General features: G+C 37.7%; 1 pseudogene; it reads left to right on the forward strand.

The window, feature by feature from the left end:
- The first annotated feature begins 13,418 nt into the window (after positions 1 to 13,418).
- On the forward strand, positions 13,419 to 14,841 carry LOC123811898 (annotated as a pseudogene).
- Positions 14,842 to 18,498: the final 3,657 nt, after the last annotated feature.

Below are 18,498 nucleotides of genomic sequence, written 5' to 3' on the forward strand. Positions count from 1 at the left end.
AAGATTTAGAGATCAGGACTGAGACAAGCCCAAGCACATTATGGCAATCTCTAAGATATGCCTAAGATGTGATGAAAAATTTATCCGAAATTCAGCTATTCCATATTATTCAGTTTGCTCTTCTTTTGTTGAATTAAAATAACTCTAGTAATTTTTATTAACCACTGGCTGTTGTATGACCCAATTTCAATAATATTTTTCTTTCTGTTTGTCTAAACTTTTATCTCTATATAGGTAGGGAGCAGCAATTTTCAACCAGTGTGCTGCCAGAATTTTTAAAACATGAAATACCTGACTATTTAGTCAGGGGCACTGACCTATTTTCCCTTAGATTGTCAAATTAAAAAAAAAAACAGTGACAACAACCAACACAGCAGTAGCTATACAGTGTGAATGAATCAAACTATACCTATTTTTTGTCAGATTAAAAAAAAATTTTTTTTGGTGTGCTGCAGAATTTTACTAACTATTTATATGTGCCATGAGATGAAAAAGGCTGAAAATCACTGGTATAAAGAGATGTCTGGAATAACATTCACCTAAAGTTAGCAATGGTTTTGTGGGTGCTAAAGGGGAGTAATTTTTTGCTTTATGTTTTGTGCTTTTTCTTAAATGCTTGAGTTTTAAAGTGAGCATGTATCTTTTTAAAAAACCAAAGTTGCTATTCTTTAAAAAAATAAAATTGTTCAAAACAATGATCTTCCATTTATCCAGGTTCTGGTTAAAAATTATATAGTTAAGCAACTAAATATTAACAGGAAACAAGTATAAATATTATAATTGCCCAGGTGAACCAGCAAAATTTAAGATGCAATATATCAAAGCCAGAAATCAGTCAGAGTAGGCAAGCAAAGAAGAGAAATAAATATTAAGCTATAGTAAAATAATAATAAACTGATTCTGCCATTTTCTGTTCAATGAAACAATTATATAAGATTATTTATAACACTTGGTTATCAGAGATTCTGTGGAGAAAACCAGCCAAGACAAAAGAAAAAAAAAAGATCCGACAGCAGGCTAAAATTATTTCCCTAGTCCTAGCTAGTCTTTTTACCACAAAAGGTGTCCCTGTTAGTGTTTTGTCTCAGTGTTTTTAAAGGATGATTTTACAGCAAAGAGGAGTTGTGTGATATGAAAAACTTGTTACTTATCATTAGAGTCAACCTTGGGCCAGAAAGTGGACAGACTTACTACAAATGAAATCTGCCAGTTGCCAAAAGCAAAGTACTGTGGGTTATACCTTTAGATTATGGCTACAAATACAGAGAATCATTACCTTCTCATACAGAATGTACTCTGTGGCTTAAAAACAAACAGTAGAGAGAAAAAAAACAGTAGATACCTCCTTTTGCTGTGTATAATGTGTTGCCATGTGTAATGAGCATCCACGTTCTTGGCCCAAACTTTCAGGACACAAATCTTTCATTTAAATTTTTTAATTCAATTTTTTATTTATTTATAGTTAGAAACAAAACCAATTATTGTATTCCAGGGTATTATTTTGCATATGGATATCATTATTGCTTTCTAGAGTTACAGTTTTAATGCACAAGCATAAATAAGAGAATTAAAAACATTTCTATAGATACAGAATTTGTAGTACTCATGTATAATGCATATCCTTATTTTCTCCTCAAACATTTACATGAAAATTGCACATTATACATGGCACAATACTGTAATACTTGACAGAAGGGAAATTCACTTAGATAGTAAATGTGCTAATTTGAGGTATCTATTTACAAAGTGATTGAAAAAACATTAATGCTTCAATTGCTTAAAGTGATAGAAGTGCAGTAAACTCAAGATGTATGAAAATCAACTGAAGACACTGATGACTTACATCCAGGGAAGCTTACCTTTCTTTAAGTGAAAAGTGAAATCTGAAGTGTGGTGAGAATGTGGAGAAATGGGAACTTTTATATACTTCTACTGGGAGTATGAATTGGTACACCCACTTTGGAAAACCATTTGGCAGCATCTCCTAAAGCTGAATATATACATACCCTATGACCCAGCCATTCTACTACTAAGTATACACTTAACAGAAATGCATGCGTATGAGCAGCAAAAGACATATTTGAGAATGTTTACAGCAGCACTTTTTCTAATCCATGCAAAATGTAAATGACCCAAATGCCCATCAACAGTAGAATGGATAAATTGTAGAATGATCACATAATGGAATACTGGACAGTAATGAAGATAAACTAACTATAACCCTCTACAACAATGTGGATGAATCTTATAAACATAATGTTGATCAGCCAGATGCAATGTAGTACATACTTGTATGAGTCCATTTGTATAAATTATAAAAACAGGCAAAACAAATCTGTGATGTTAGAAGTCAAGACAGTAGTTACCCTTGGGATTAAAATTGTGAAAGGGGCACAGGAGGGATTTCTGGGGCCTGGTGATGGTCTCTTTCTTGCTCTGGGTGCTGGTGAAATGGTCAAGTAAGAAATGTCCAAACCTATAGAGAATTTTTATGAGTTTATTTGAGCCAAACTGATAGCATATGCCAGGGAGCAAGATCTCAAATTCGCCAGAGAATAACAGTTTTGCAGCTTCTTCTATGCATTTGAAATTAAGGAGGGAAAGTATATGGAAGTGAGAGAAATCAAGGCAGGGATTGGATGACAGGACAGTTAACAAGATTACGTGCTCTCTTGAGGGTTAACACCCCCTTTGAGGGGTATTACTTCTGACATCTCAAAGGTGTGTTAACCTAGATGCACAAAACAATGACAGGACTGGCTTAAAACTGTTCACTAAAGAAGTGTTAGGCTGGGGGTGTGACTACCCACCATGACCTGCCCAGTTAGGAATTTATGAGCAGATCACCTTGTTAGGTTACTTTCTATAGAACCCACCCCCTCCACCCCATTTTTTTTTTTTTGTCCACAGATGTGTGTGTACAATCTGTGAAGATTTAATGAGTTGTATACCCAAGATGCATGTACTATTGTATTTATCTGGTTTACTTCAATAAAAAGTATATAATACAATCATCTCCATGAATCAGGCTGAAAAAGTGTTTTCACCAGAAATATTGAGATTCATAGAGCATTTCAAAGCCAGAGGCAAGGTAGGTAATGCAAATAAGTAGAGCAGGCCAGATGCAATACCATGGGGTCTGGTGTTGGCATCTGGGGAAACTACAGAACCTCTAAGAAGTGGTTCTCAAGAGTATGTCCAACATCAGGGACTAGGTAGAAATTCAAATTATCAGTCCACAGCCCAGATCTACTGAATCAAAAACTTTAGAGGTGGAACCCAGTAATCTCAATTTTAACAAGCTCTTCAATTTTAACAAGCTTGACTTGGATGCATGCTCATGTATGAGAATCACTCATCTAGATGTATTCTAATTCAAAACATTTTTTAAAAAATCATATGGCCTTAAAAAAAGCCATCTGTCAGATTTGGCCACAGGTCACCAATTTGCAACTGATGATAAGAATCAAATGAAAGACAAAAACTTGAATTATTTGTATAATTACATCAATTCTGTATTTCCCTTTTCTAAGATAAAGAAAAATAGTATGTGGTAATGCTTACACCTCAGTTTTATCTTTCCTAGGATTCAGGTATATCTGGGCATGCCTGGGATCTGATGGGGGTCAGCCTTCTGGAATTCTATTTATAAAACAATGCTAGTTGCCCACAGGAAAGAACTAATCCCAATGGAAGAAAAACTCAGGGTACAGAGGTTGCATTAGAGCAGTAGATGAAGTTGAACATGTCTGAGTAAGTCATGGTGTCTGCCACTCGGATTGTTTGCAGCCCAGCCTGAAAGACTCATTCATTCTTTCAACAAATAGCTATTGAACACCAACCTAGCCTGTCCTTAAGCCCTGTGACTTCAGGGCAGCTCTGTATAAGACCTAGTAAAAGCTTAAAAGTTAAAGGAATTTTTTATCCTAATTCTTAGGTCACGGAGACTGCAGCTTTTCTGTGGCATGAATATTGGTGCCAAGGGCAGCAATGTTAATGCCTGGACCCTTTACGCCTCTGACACACTTGAAGTTGGACTTTAGGCCTTGGTGACCTGCTTGCACACATCAGCAGCTGCAACAGTGGTAGCAGTGCCTTTGTTGGGCAGTGGTGACCTGGCTTCAAGCATTGGCAGTAGCTGCTTATATCAGGCAAGGAGATTATACATTTGGCAGCAGACAGACTGTTCTTGGAGCACACGTGAGACATCCCTAAGCACCCTGATGTAGTGGAAGTAGAGGATGAAACCTCTAGCAGAGGTAGGGAAACACAATTTTGGAGCTATGGTCGTTACTCTGTGTAACATAAATTACACGTAGAAGAACATTGACTCCTTAAGAGAATCCATTTTTTGTTTTGTTTTGTTTTGGCAACCATTAAAGAAGCAACATGTTGCTTCTTGTGATAAGGTTCAGGTATTGTGCCTGCAGTGAACATGGTAGACTCAAAGATCAAATCTCAAAAACTTGGTTTCCTTTTTTAAAATAAAAAGAAGCAAGATTTTCATTATAGGTTTTGGGATACAAAGTTTTAAAAAATCACAACACACATTCCTACTTTATTTTCCTCTCTCAAAAGTCTCTGTAAAATGAAACAACATTGTTAATGAGCTGTTCTTTGGCACAGTCAAGCAACTTACTGCATATCGCAAAGGAAAAGAACTTTGGAAGCAGCCACTCCTTTTCTGAAACAATTTTGAAAGATTGATGCTGCTTTCCTTCATTTCTGCAATGCCTGTTGGCTGCAGATCTTCAGTTACTTCCTGAAATCCCAAATTGAATTCTATTAAAAACATATTTGTTGTTCTTTCCAAAACATGTTTGGGAGTTTGAAGATCACAAGTCTCTGTAAGACCTAAGGAATTCCCCTAAGTAACCAGCATTTCCCCCAAGAGTCAAGTAGCTGCTTAACTGCACGTAACTCGGTGTTTTATATAACCAATGAGCAAGGTGTGTGGTATGTCAGTAGTCCAACCAAATAGCAATGCCTCGCAGCTTTCCAATTTTATGGTAGAGACATTTTTTTTTCTCGATCGTTGTTTCTTGGAAACCAACTTTTTAAGCCCAAGCAAACTGAGTCACTTAATTTTGCTATCTCAGTTCTAACCAATCCAGAGTATCCACAGTGGAATGTGGGTTGTGATGTAAGGGCAGAGATGTGAGTTCTAACCAGGCATGCTTTTCTGCATAAGTTAGCTTCCACCATGGGGCTCAGTTTCACTGTTAGTAAAATTGGAGGTGGGGCAAACTGACCCAAAGTTCTGTGATTAGCCTGGAGTTCTCAGGGGAGAGGCCTGAATTCTTTAACCTGTAGATTATGAGAACTCTCTCTGGAGAGTCCTAGTGATTGAGTAAATATTTGAAAGAGAAAAAAATCACCTTGAGAGGACTCTCAGAGGCTACTGATATTATAGATTTCTTCTTTATAGAGAGTTGGGGTAATTTTCTGTGTCCCTTTGGGTACAAGTGACTGATATTGTTACCAGTCAATCAAAGGTTTATTTTTATATTAACTTAATAAAATTTAGTGTCCTTAAATACAAATTTATAACAAGAATATGAAACATTTATTGAATTCTGTTTTAGCCCTGGCCAGGTAGTTCTGTTGATTAGAGCGTCATCTTTATATGCCAAGGTTGCAGGTTCTATCCCTGGTCAGGACACATTCAAGAATCAAACAAGAAATACATAAATCAGTAGAATAATAAATCAATGTCTGTCTGTCTCTTTCTGGCTGTCTCTCTTTCTCACCCCTTCCTCTCTTTCTCTAAAATTAATTTAAAGAAAAATAATTTGCTTTTCATAATGTTTCTTTCCTCCATGCTCCTCCTTCAGATTCTTATCTGTCCTATACCCCCCAACCTTTTTTATACATGGTTTCATACTTGGGTTATCAAATTAATCCCAAGTATGGCTCTTCTCACATTACTTTCCTGCTCAAAAACCTTAACAGTTCTCTGTTTACTACAATATAAAATACAGACTCCTCATGGCATACAAGGTCCTGTGCCATCTGACCCATCCCAGCTTCCCATCCTATGGACCAGAAATGTTCTTGTTCTTTGCCTTTCTCCTGCTGGTTCTTGCCTCTTGTTTCTACCTGTTCAAATTATACCTATTCTAAAGCTTAAGGCCAGGATTCTGCTCCCAGCTTTTCTTGGTCTCCTTCAGGTACAGACGACCTATCTTCTATGAATTTCTATGCCAACCTACCTTCATCTCTCTTGTAGCAGTTATCATTTTCTACTCTATGTTATAGATATGTATGTTCATATCTTATATTCTTTACTAGATATTCTTCATGATGTCAGAAGAAATATCTCTTCCATATTGGTACCTCCCAAACTACCTGGCACATAGTAGTTCCTCCACAAATGTTTGTTCAATGAATAAATGATATTAGAGTTACCATGGAAATCTGAGTTTATCCCAACTCCTTTAACTGAATTAGAACCACTCAAAGGTCATTTTTTTAAATTGAGAAATTTCTCCATTTATCATCTATCATCTATCTATCTACCTATCTATATCAGCTTATGTCTTATTTTAATAAAGAAAATTAGGAAAAAGTGAAAAAGAAAAAAGGTACAATAACTTAAACTACATGTTTAGCAAGTAATTAGTATCCAGTTCCCTTCCTTCAAGCATTGTGCTGTAGTCAGATTTCATGGTTTAGGCCCACACGAGTTTGTGTGCTGTGATGCTCAAATATTTGTTAAAGCTTGTGTAACTCTATGAGAAAGATCAACACTAACTCTGTAGATGGTACACACAAGTTTTAATCCAGTGAGATGAAGCTACATGTGGCACATTGAGAAAAGTAATGACCTTGTTTTCAGGGGGTGGAGGGGACTAAGAGTAGCTACTCAATGGAACCATTAAAAGTAATGAAGTACTGATACATGCTACAATGTGGATGAACTTTGAAAACATTGTAAGAAGTGAAAGAAGCCAGACTCAAAAGACTCATATTGTATGATTTCATTCACATGAAACTTCTAGAACGGGCAATTCCAGAGAGACAGAAAGTCGATTCTAGGTTGGCAGCTGCTGGGAGAAGGGGGAAGTGGAATGAGAGTGACCACCAATGGATATGGGGTTTCTTTTTGAGGTGCTGTGGAGGAGAGACTATTGCATGACGTACTGCTGTCTTTCCCATGAGCTGGACCTTGGCCAGAATGGAAGTTGCTTTCCACAAACCCCCCTTAGAGACTGTCTGATCATAATTGATATTCATTCTGACATATTCATTGCCTCCTGCTATGTGCTGGTTCCTGGAACAGGTTGTTGGCCTGACCTGGTCAAGCATATAAAGTGATTTCTGTATTTGGTAGCATTCGTGTACTAGTACTCTGAGTACCCCCCAAACCCCCATTACCATTTATGCTGTGTAATTCTCTGGTCCCTGCCAAGGGGTGCCAGGGTCCACTGCATCTTTCAGCCACCCGAGATATGCCTCACGTGTAAGTTTTTCTTAAGAAACTCTACTAATTACCAGACAGGAGTAGCCAACCTCTTTCTTCAGTCTTTCCCTGCCCTCCATTTATGGAAGTGGATTTGCAGTTTTGTTGCTTTTCCTTGGGTCTGTGTGAACTACCAGGTGATGAAAGTGGGATAAGATAGTGGTTTTAGTTTCACAACTTTGTGAATAGACTAAAAACCACTAAATGGTATACTTTAAAGGGGTGACTATTATGGTATGTGAATATGTCTCAATTAAAAAAATACCAACTGAAGATTCTGCACAACAAGGAAGTTTTGCAAAGGATTTGTCCAGTCAACACTGAAAAGGAAATACATGGTAATCATTGAGAAGCATAATCTAAATGGTCATGGTGTTTTATGGTAACAGCAAAGATCTGCTAAATGATTCTTTCCTCTTTGTCTGGGCTAAATATAAAAGCCCACAGCTGCTTTGTTCCAGTGAAATAAAACCTTTTATTTGAGTGTTGGCTTGTAATTTTTCAAACATTTTCATTCTCATTAACTTATTTGATTCTCATGTTTTATTTCCAACATACTTATATTTTATACCTACTTATAATTGTTCATCTATCATGAAAATGAAAAAATTCTATTTCTTATAAATACAGTATATTTCTATTTGGTTTCTTTGCTGAATATTTGTTTCTTTTTCTTGTTTCTAATATATTTTACTCATATATGTCCAGTTCTCCTGACTTCATGTTTCTGCTTTTTGAGTCTTTATTTTCAAGATGGTGATTTGTTCTTCATCTTTCACCCTTCTTCTGGTTAAGATCCATAAGTTTTTTTCATTGAAACTCTAATTCACCTCATCCTTTCCCCTAATTTTGGCTAAATGACTCTACAATGTTTAGTTATGCAATGGTAGTTGCTGCGCTATCTTGGACATTTTTATTGTAGAACCATGGTTAAAACATTGTGTAAGACTTTTCTTTTTATATTATATTTAATATAAACTACTTCTATTTATTATTTTATTCCCTATAGCCTTGTATGAATTTTAATACTCATATTTTTACTCATTTATTCTTTTGGAAGTATACATCTCCTTCAAGAGTTCTTTGATAATTTCCTGTCATACTATTTAGGTCTTTGATTCTTTACCTTCCAGTGATGATCCTTCATCATATCTTCTGGAAAGATATCTCTTTTATATTTACAAATCATCTCTTTTTTTTTAAAGATTTTATTTATTTACTTTTAGAGAGGTGAAGGGAGGGAGAAAGAGAGAGAGAAACATCAATGTGTGGTTACCTCTCATGTGGCCCCCACTGGGGACCTGGCTGGCAACCCTGGCATGTGCCCTGACTAGGAATCGAACCTGCAATGCTTTGGTTCGCAGCCCCCACTCAATCCATTGAGCTACGCCAGCCAGGGCCAAATCATCTCTCTTTAGCTTGATTTTCTATTTCATCTTGGGCAAATGGAATTTGAAGTTGGTCTCCAATGGTTGCATTTTCTCCCCTTTCAGAGTGTATGCCTATCCTATACTTTACCTATTCAGTGCTATTGTATTCCTCTTTATGTCCCATTTTTTTATTGGCATCTACACCTGGTCATCTTGCTCATTCTTAATTTTTTAAGTGGTTATGTTTCTTTTATGGCCAAATAATACCATTATAGCTATAATTGTATAACATCCTCTCTCATAGCTTCCACCTATGTTTCTTGGATTTGGCCTGCACTTTCTGGAGAGAGGATCTACACTCTATGATGCCAGAAAAGTCTGTAGTTACATGAAGCCTTAACTAGGTCCCTTTATTCCTCATGTTTTCTTAGACAGCAGGATTCAGTTCATGTGCCCATGTAACATCCTCACCTATTTCAGCAGTTTACCTGGCACTTTTCTGCTCTTCATAGTCTCAAAGAGCAAGTCATCATTGGTCTATACACAAGGCTTTTCTTTATTTAGACAGAACAAATAGTCTCCCTATTACCTTCCTTTGGTATCTTAACCCTTCTCTCTGTAGTCCCCTTTCTTTCATTATGTATACCATCTGATTACATGTATGAATTCTTCATTAAACTGCAAGCTTTTTTGAAGGAAAAAAAAACAGATTGTATTCACTTTTTGCTACCATCCACAATCCCTCTCCCACCATCACTGTATCCAACATGCAACATAGTACATTATACATTATAATGTTTCTGCAGAATTTGCTAAATAAGATTTTTAAAATATTTGTCTTAAGTTCTTCAGTTAGCTGTTTCTCATTTCTTGCCATACCACTAGAACTTTTGTCTTACTTTACTCTCTTTTGCCAATTTTTCTGACAGCATTTCTGCAAAACTGCATTACCATGGGTACAGGTTGCCTTTTGGGGTGATGAAAATGCTTTGGAACAAGTTAGAAGTGATGGCTGCTTAACATAGTAAATGTACTAAATGTAACTGAATTGTACATTTTAAAAAGTTAGTGGTTAATATATGGTTTGTGAATTTTACCTTAATTTTTAAAACTGCATTACTATGAGTTAGTAATGCAAAGAATCTCCATTTTGTAACCAGTCTTAGTACTGCTAACACTTCTTTTCATGGACTTGGTTATTTCATCTTTCTCCGACATGCCATTAAAAACACAGCCAAATGTTTGTCCAAGTAAATGTCTAAAGGTGTATGGAACTCATCAGTGACACCATCAACATTTGGTCATATTTTAATTTTTAGCTATAATTCCTACCAGTAAGTCATTCTCTCTTTTCATTCTCTTTTTGGCCTTTTAATGATACTCTCCTTTTAGGGTCCATTCATTCTCTTTCCTTTTCTCAATACCTTTTCTTGCTCTAGAATCAATTTTGTAAAGAATTTTTCTTTACCACAGTGGGTCACCTGTCTTCTGGAGACTTTATAGAGAAGAGAGTACTTCCAGAAGGCTCAAATTTTTATGGGATTACTTGTTCCTGATACTGATTTGATGATTCCTACACCTTTTTAAATTTTGAATAAAAAATCTGGAAACAGAAAGGAGAAAATTTTCCTCCCTATGGATTTTTGAAGTCCAGATCCTGGTTCTGTCACGTACAAATTGTGTAATCTTGGGTCAGTCATTTGGACAAGTCATTTTCCTCGTGAGAAAACTGTGGAAACAATAGTTCCTACTTCCTAAGGTCCATGTGAAGATTGAATGAAATAATGCATATAAATGTCCCTTGGGGAACACACATGTATGTGCATGGGGGTCTATGTGCACACTGGCTCTTTTTCTAGTTCTCCCCTAGCATCAGAAATTACTCCACCTTCTTCATAACAAAAAATGAGCTACAATTGCTTCTTTTGCTCCCTGCCTAGGAGTATGGCTATTTCTCCCATTCTCTCAATGCATAAGCAAACAAAGCACTCAGGTGAAAAAAGTGAGCATGGACCATTATTTGATGAGTTTCAGTATTATAAGAAAATAACACAGGAGTAAGTATTAGACACAGGAAGAAAAGCAAAATCAACCTCTCTTTGACAAAATTCCTCTTTGTGATCTTTAGTATTTGATAGCAATTTTTAATTGCACAAAATGTCATTGGAAACCTAAATATTGTGCAGAAATTTGGTTATAACTGCTCTATTCCTTTAATCTAGGAGAGGGAGAGGAAAAACCTTGAGCTGTAGATGAAAGTTATTCTGCATGTTAAATAAGAAAATAGAAATTTGATTGTGCAATATTTCTGATTTGTTTTTAGAATAACAGAGTCAGCAAGTTCATGGAAAGAGCTCTGGATTGGAGATCAGGAGATGCACCCTGCCACTAACTGAGTGACCTTGGACAGTCCACTTCTCCTAGCTAGGTCTATTATTTACCTGGAAAATATAAACATTGCACCACCCCTCACCTCTTTTTACTCAAGAATTGCTTTCCACAAAACAGCTCTGTTCACCAGGAATTTAAAATACACCTTATCATTTTGTGGGGTATGTTAAGAAATGGTTTTAGGTTAAAACATTTTGTCAGTATTTTAGTAGAAATATATTAAGGTAATTTTAATAAAACCATTAACATATGAGGTCTGTCCAGAAAGTATCAAGCCATGTAATATGAAAAATAGACAGTTATTGAAGAATATACAAGAAACATTGTACATAGGATAATGATGCCTCAGTCCCCTTTAAAGTAGGCACCTGGAAACCTCAAACAGTTCTCCCAATCACCATTAGCTGCCCTGTTGTATTTTCCTGAATCTCATGGACAGTCTGAAATCTCTTTCCTCTCAAAGGTGATTTTAGTTTTGGGAAAAGGTAGAAGTTTCAGGGCACCAAATCTGGGCTGTAGCAGGACTGAGTCATGTGGGTGGTTTGATGTTTTGCCGAAAAATTCTGCATGAGATATGAGGGTGCACTGGGGTGATGAAGCTGCCAATCACCAGTTTTCCAGAGCTGTGGCCTTCTAAATTGTCTGAATAGTTTCTGGAGAGGAATGTTCAAGCTTAACACAAAATTTGATGTGGATTTGTTGCTCTACTTGCTCAGTCATTTTGAATGTGACAGCCACACAGTACACATGCTCACTCAATGGCAACGGCTGCCCCCCCCGACAAGTACAATGAAGTCATCATTGTTCACGCATGTGCATTCCAGTCCACTCTCCTTGGCTGTCAGGTTACATCAATGTCATGCAAACCATTCTTGTCATATTGACAATGGCTGAACTTTTTCTGGACAGACCTCCTATAATCAGAATCCTGCATTTTCTGTTGTGACAACACTGAGTTAGAAAACACTGAGTTGTATTATCACCATGTTAATGTTTCATTTAGAGCATATTTTTCAAAGACAAATTTTATTTAGTAAAATATGGCACTATAATTGATTGGTTGAGTTTTACTCTGACCCTGATATTACAGGGAATATCATTAATTCGGATAATATGGCATGGACTCTTTGGGGGTATAATTAAGCCTCGTTCAAAAACCATATAATGCATACCAGTGTATATTCTTACAAAATACAGATTAAGAATCTTTTTGTAGAAATATGTAATTCTTGGTACTGGTTCTAAATAGAGATTAGATGAATAGTTAGATGGAAAGTGAGTTTATTATAAGTTATAAAGTATTTTTAGTTTGTGCTCATGAAACTGTCATATACATGCCCTGACATGATGGAGTATACATGGAAACCTGAGCAGAAGCCCAGCCAGGCTTGCCAGTCCTGGACACCAGGGGAGGGCTAGAGGAAAGCTAGAATCAGTTGAAGAGTTTTTCACAGGCCTATCAATTACCTATGAGCAAGCCACCTGTGACCTGATGTGCTTAGTGCACAGCTGATTTACATAAACAGCCAGGATGCCTCCCCTCATGATACTCCTCTGAAGTAGGCAGATAGGGAACATTCATTGACATTTTATAGATTTGCAACAAATAAATCAAAGAACTGAGTATCAACTCCATTTATGCAGTCATGCCCATTCTTGACTCTTGTATCTGAATCCGTGTTTGAATTAGAAAAGCAAGGATTGTCAGTGTAGATTCTCTCTTTCATAGATAAGCCTGTTTAAAAAACAAATGAACTGTTTGCTTGAGGGATTTCTCTTCAAATGCCCCTAATACCACTTGAAATGTCAGATGAGATATTACTTCACTATTGACATTTCAGGCTCTAAGTTAATGACTGTCAGTTGTGGCAGAATGCTCTCAGAACTGTTAACTGTTTATAAGTAGGAAGATTTCAGCTTTAAAATGCATACGGTAATTGAAATGTCCCGTGTTTGGCATTCATTTCAGGGTGTTGTGTTAATATTTAGTGGGTTTTTTTCTTCTGATTATTTATCCTGGTATTGTTTGACTGCTCTGTAAATGACTACCATCCCTAGCAGCAATTCTCAAAGAACAGTAGAACACGTACATTCTGAGATCTCAGGAAGGTTATATTCAAGAGCCCAGTTTTTATTTTTTCAGAAATAACTTCAAAGAAAAAAGACACATTGGGCCTTTTTGTGCCACCACCAAGATGGTGGCGCGCATACTGCGGTGTGTTTCCCCGGCGGTGGTTTGTACCCCAGGCCCATTGGAAGTCTTGCCTGTGGGGCTTTGTGAGGCCCACTCAGGTGATAAAGCATTACTGGCAGTGCAGAAGGCTCCGGGTTTCTTCAAGTCCTTCCCAAAAAAAGGTACGAAGATAGAACTTTCAGAGCTCTTCGACCGTGGCAACTTTCCCCACACCATTTACTGCGGTTTTGACCCCATGGCGGAGTGGCTTCCTGTGGGGCACTGCTGGCACTGCAGGCCCCGTTTCACTTCCGGCAAGCCGGCCACAGTGCAATCGCGCTAATGGAAAGCGCCACAGAGCGCCTGGGAGCCTCTAGCGGCCACACCGAAGAGCTTGAGGCGCTGGAAGCAGTGTGTGAGAAGCAATGCATGCATCCTACATCAAGGGCTAGAGACTCTGGCAGCTAATCACCAGCCCCTCTTCACTATTGGGTGTACCTGGGGAAGCTTCTCGGAGCTGGACAACTCATCCTAGTACCAGGAGCAGCCCTGGTAGAATGTCTAGTGGCAGTGGGTGGCCACTTTCGCATGGGCACACTGTTGAGCTGGCTGAGCGTCCAGACATGGATCAAGAGCCCAGAGGACAAGAGCTTGTGCGAGTTCTCATACCAGGTGCTCCAAGCCTATGATTTCTCCTACCCGTTCCAGCATTTTGGATGCTGGATCCAGTTGGGTGGATCTGATCAGCTGGACAATATCATCCTGGGATATGAGTTCATCAACTTGCCTGGAGAACACGTATTCAGAATCACTCTTCTTCTAATTACAAGTACAGTTGGAGCAAAACTGGGAAAGTCTGCTGGCACTGCTTTTTGGCTAAACAGAGATAAGATACCTCCATTTGAATTGTATCAGTTCTTTGTCAGGCAGTGAGATAATTCAGCAGAAAGATACTTGAAGCTCTTTTTCTGCCCTTCCCAGAGATTGACCACATAGTGCAGCTGCATGTCCTTTTGAGGACCAAGCCAAAGAAGCGGGGTCCTCAAAAAAATACTGGCTGAGGAAGTCACAAAGCTTGTTCACGGACAAGAAGGCCTGGATTCTGCTAAAAGGTGTACACAAGCTCTTTATCGCAACAGCATAGATGCACTGGAGGCCATGTCTGATCAAGAGCTAAAAGAGTTGTTTAAAGAAGCTTCATTTCCTGAATTAGTTCTTGACCCTGGAACAAGCGTCCTAGATACATGCCGCAAAGCAAATGTTATTCCAGATAGTCCTCCCGGGGGTATTGGATGATAACAGAATGTGGATTAGATATAAATCACAGACGTGTAATGAATCCTGAGAGTATTTTAGTTGTTGGACAACATATTCTTAAGAATAGACTTTCATTACTTAAACTAGGAAGATGGAATTTCTACATTATAAAATGGCTTCAGCTATGATGCAAAATCCTTCTGTTGATTCAAACTGGTCTATCATTCATTCTTAAGACATACAAAAAAAGTTGGCTCCAGAACTTACACCTTCACTTATGCAAATCAAGAGAATGGAGTATACTCTTGGCCTCCCAGTGTGAGTAATTTCATTATTTACATAGGTTGGTGTAGGGTAAATGGAGGCAGTCTGGCTCCCTCACCCAGATGTCTGGGCAACTAAGGGAAGCAGTTTCCCATAACACTGAGGATGGGCCTAATAAGCAGTGTTTTAATAGCCTTGAGACTAGGTTCGATAAACTTTTCCCGAGGCCTTGAGTGGGCTCACAGGTGTAGTATGAAGCTCTGGTGCATAATATCTGTTTGCATCCTGCCAGTTTTGTTTGCCTCTAGTATCTAAGGGGAGAGGGGCTCCCCGCTGGGTGCCACACAGGGGGCCAGGTGACATGCAGGGACACATGCAGGGGAACATGCAGCTTGCATCGTGCGTGGATTGCCCAACATTCTTCCATCTGTCCAAATCTTGTGAACCTGTCTGGCCTTGAATGGTTGCAACACACTTTGTTAATAAGTTTGTGTAATGATAGCGTATTTTATTTCTTGCTCCTTAAACATTAGGGACTACCATTGAAAACTGTGATTTCTAGGGTTAATCTGTTTTAAAAATTATACTTCATGAAAAAAAGAGATGGAATTATAATGTTGTTTTCTATCTAGAAAAAAATGAGAGAGTGTTAAGTGGAAATTTGACATAGCATATGGTAAGCCATGGCAGCTATTTCATTTTGGTTAAAATTCCACATGCTACAAAATTAGCTTGGGAATCTGCCTTGAGAATGGACTAAAAAGAAATTAAGGGTAATATATCCCAATTTCAGAATATTTTAACCTAGGACTTTCTAGAAAAAGTAATGGCATAAATAATACAGAAGATTCAGAAGAGCTGCCCCCACCCCCAGCAAAGTATATTACCTCCTGTTGACGTAAGAAACATCCAAACCTGTAGAGTTTATTTGAGCCAAACTGACAACATATGCCAGGGTGCAAGATCTCAAATGCTCCAGACAATAACAGTTTTGCAGCTTCTTTTATGAATTTAAAATTAAGGAGGGAATGTAAGAAAGACCAGAGAAAAGAAGGTGGGGATTGGATTACAGGATAATTAACAAGAATATGTGCTCTCTGATATTTCGAAGTTGTGTTAACCTAGATGCACAAGAACAATAGACAGAGTTGGCTTAAAACCTTACACTAAAGAAATTATAGGCCTGGGGCGTGACTACTTACCATGACCTGCCCAGTTAGGAATTTACGATCAGATCACCCTGTGATATTACTTTCCATAGAACCCCTTTTTTCATCCACACCTCCCACCCCACACACAAACATTATTAATAGTTTCTTGGGTATCCAGATACTTTCTGTACATATATAAGTAGTGATAGATGATTTTATGTAAATATTACATAAAATACTTTACACCTTTTTCTTTTCACTTAGAAATATACCTTGAAAATCATTTTATATCAGCACATATAAACCTATCTTTTAATGATGATTTCTAATTGAATTACATTGTGCTCTATGTAATATTAATTTTCTAGCATTTGATCCTACTGTGACCTAGTATGGTACACTTATATAAATATTCCATTGCCAATATGATCAGAAAGAATGTATACTCTCTACCTGTTGGAGTAGGTTCTTTCTTCACACATGCACACATACCACATCTGTCAACCCTGTGTACACCTCTGTAAATAGTCCATTCATTCCTTGTCTTTTGTTAAAACCTCCTGAGCATGATATCTTTTTTAACTGAATTTTCCATTCTTCTGATACTTTATTCAGTTTTAATTTTTTTAATTTCAAGGCTCAAGTACACATAAGTATGTGATTGATATCTCCTTAGTGAAACTGTTCCTTTTGTATATTAATGGGTTTTGTTTAAGGAGCATTTTGTCTGATAGAAACCACCAAACTAATATTTTTTACTTTGTTTTTATCTCATATATTTTTTCTTTCCATCTCTTATTTTTCAAACTTTTGACGTTGTTTCATTTTGAAATATTTCTCTTTAAGAAAGTTTATAATTTGATATTTTAAACCAATCTGATAAAAAGGTGAATTTTCTCTATTCATATTTATTGTGAATACTGATATATTTGAACCTCTTTCTGCCAGCTTACTTTTTCTGTTTTTTTTCTTTTCTAGTTTAGTCATCAATTGTATTTTTAATATATTACAGTGTCCCTATTCCCCCCCATCTATTCCTCTTCACCCTGCACCTCCCTTCCCACCAGCACTCCCCCTACCCCCGCCCTTAGTTCATGTCCATGGGTCATACATACAAGTTCTTTGGCTTCTACATTCCCTGTACTATTCTCAACCTCCCCCTGTCTATCTTCTACCTAACACTTATGCTACTTATTCTCCGTACCTTTTCCCTGTCTCTCCCCACCCACTCTCCCGCTGATAACCCTCCATGTGGTCTCCATTTCTGTGATTCTGTTCCTGTTCTAGTTGTTTGCTTAGTTCGTTTCTGTTTTAGGTTTGATTGTTAATAACTGAGCTTGTTGTCATTTTACTGTTCATATTTTTTATCTTCTTTTTCTTAAGTAAGTCCCTTTAACATTTCATATAATAAGGACTTGGTGATGATGAACTCCTTTAACTTGACCTTATTTGGGAAGCATTTTATCTGCCCTTCCATTCTAAATGAAAGCTTTGCTGGATAGAGTATTCTTGGATGTAGGCCCTTGCCTTTCATGACTTGGAATACTTCTTTCCAGCCCCTTCTTGCCTGCAAGGTTTCTTTGCAGAAATCAGCTGATAGTCTTATGAGAACTCCTTTATAGGTAACTGTCTCCTTTTCTCTTGCTGCTTTTAAGATTCTCTCCTTATCTTTCATCTTGGCTAATGTAATTGTGACGTGCCTTGGTGTGTGCTTCCTTGGTCCAAATTTTTTGGGACTCTCTGAGCTTCCTGGACTTCCTGGAAGTCTATTTCCTTTGCCAGATTGGGGAAGTTCTCCTTAATTATTTTTTCAAATAAGTTTTCAATTTCTTGCTCTTCCTCTTCTTCTGGTACCCCTATTATTAGGATGTTGGAATGTTTAAAGTTGTCACAGAGGTTCCTAAGCCTCTCTTCATTTTTTTTTTGAATTCTTATTTCCTCACTCTGTTCTGGTTGAATGCTTGTTTCTTCCTTCTGCTCCCAATTGTTGATTTGAGTCCCAGTTTCCTTCCTGTCACTGTTGGTTGCCTGCATATTTTTCTTTATTTCACTTTTCATAGCCTTCACTTTTTCCTCTAATTTGCAACTATATTCAACCATTTCTGTGAGCATCCTGATTACCAGTATTTTGAACTGTGCATCTGATAGGTTGGCTATCTCTTCATTGCTTAGTTCTATTTCTTGAGCTTTGATCTGTTCTGTCATTTGGGCCATATTTCTTTGCCTCAGCATGCCTATTACATTGTAAAGGGTGGAGCCTTAGGTATTTGCCAGGGTGGGCAACCCACATCACTGCACTGTGGCACTGTATGTGGGGGAGGTGTCAGAGAGGGAACAATGCTGCTTTCCTGTCTCTCCACTGGCTTTCTGTCACTTCCTCCACTACCCACAAGGAAATTGGACCCTTCTGGTGCTGATTCCTGGGTGGGT

This window comes from Phyllostomus hastatus, unplaced genomic scaffold (genome assembly GCF_019186645.2).
Source record: "Phyllostomus hastatus isolate PE091 unplaced genomic scaffold, TTU_PhHast_1.1 phas_scaffold_78, whole genome shotgun sequence".
NCBI lineage: Eukaryota > Metazoa > Chordata > Mammalia > Chiroptera > Phyllostomidae > Phyllostomus > Phyllostomus hastatus.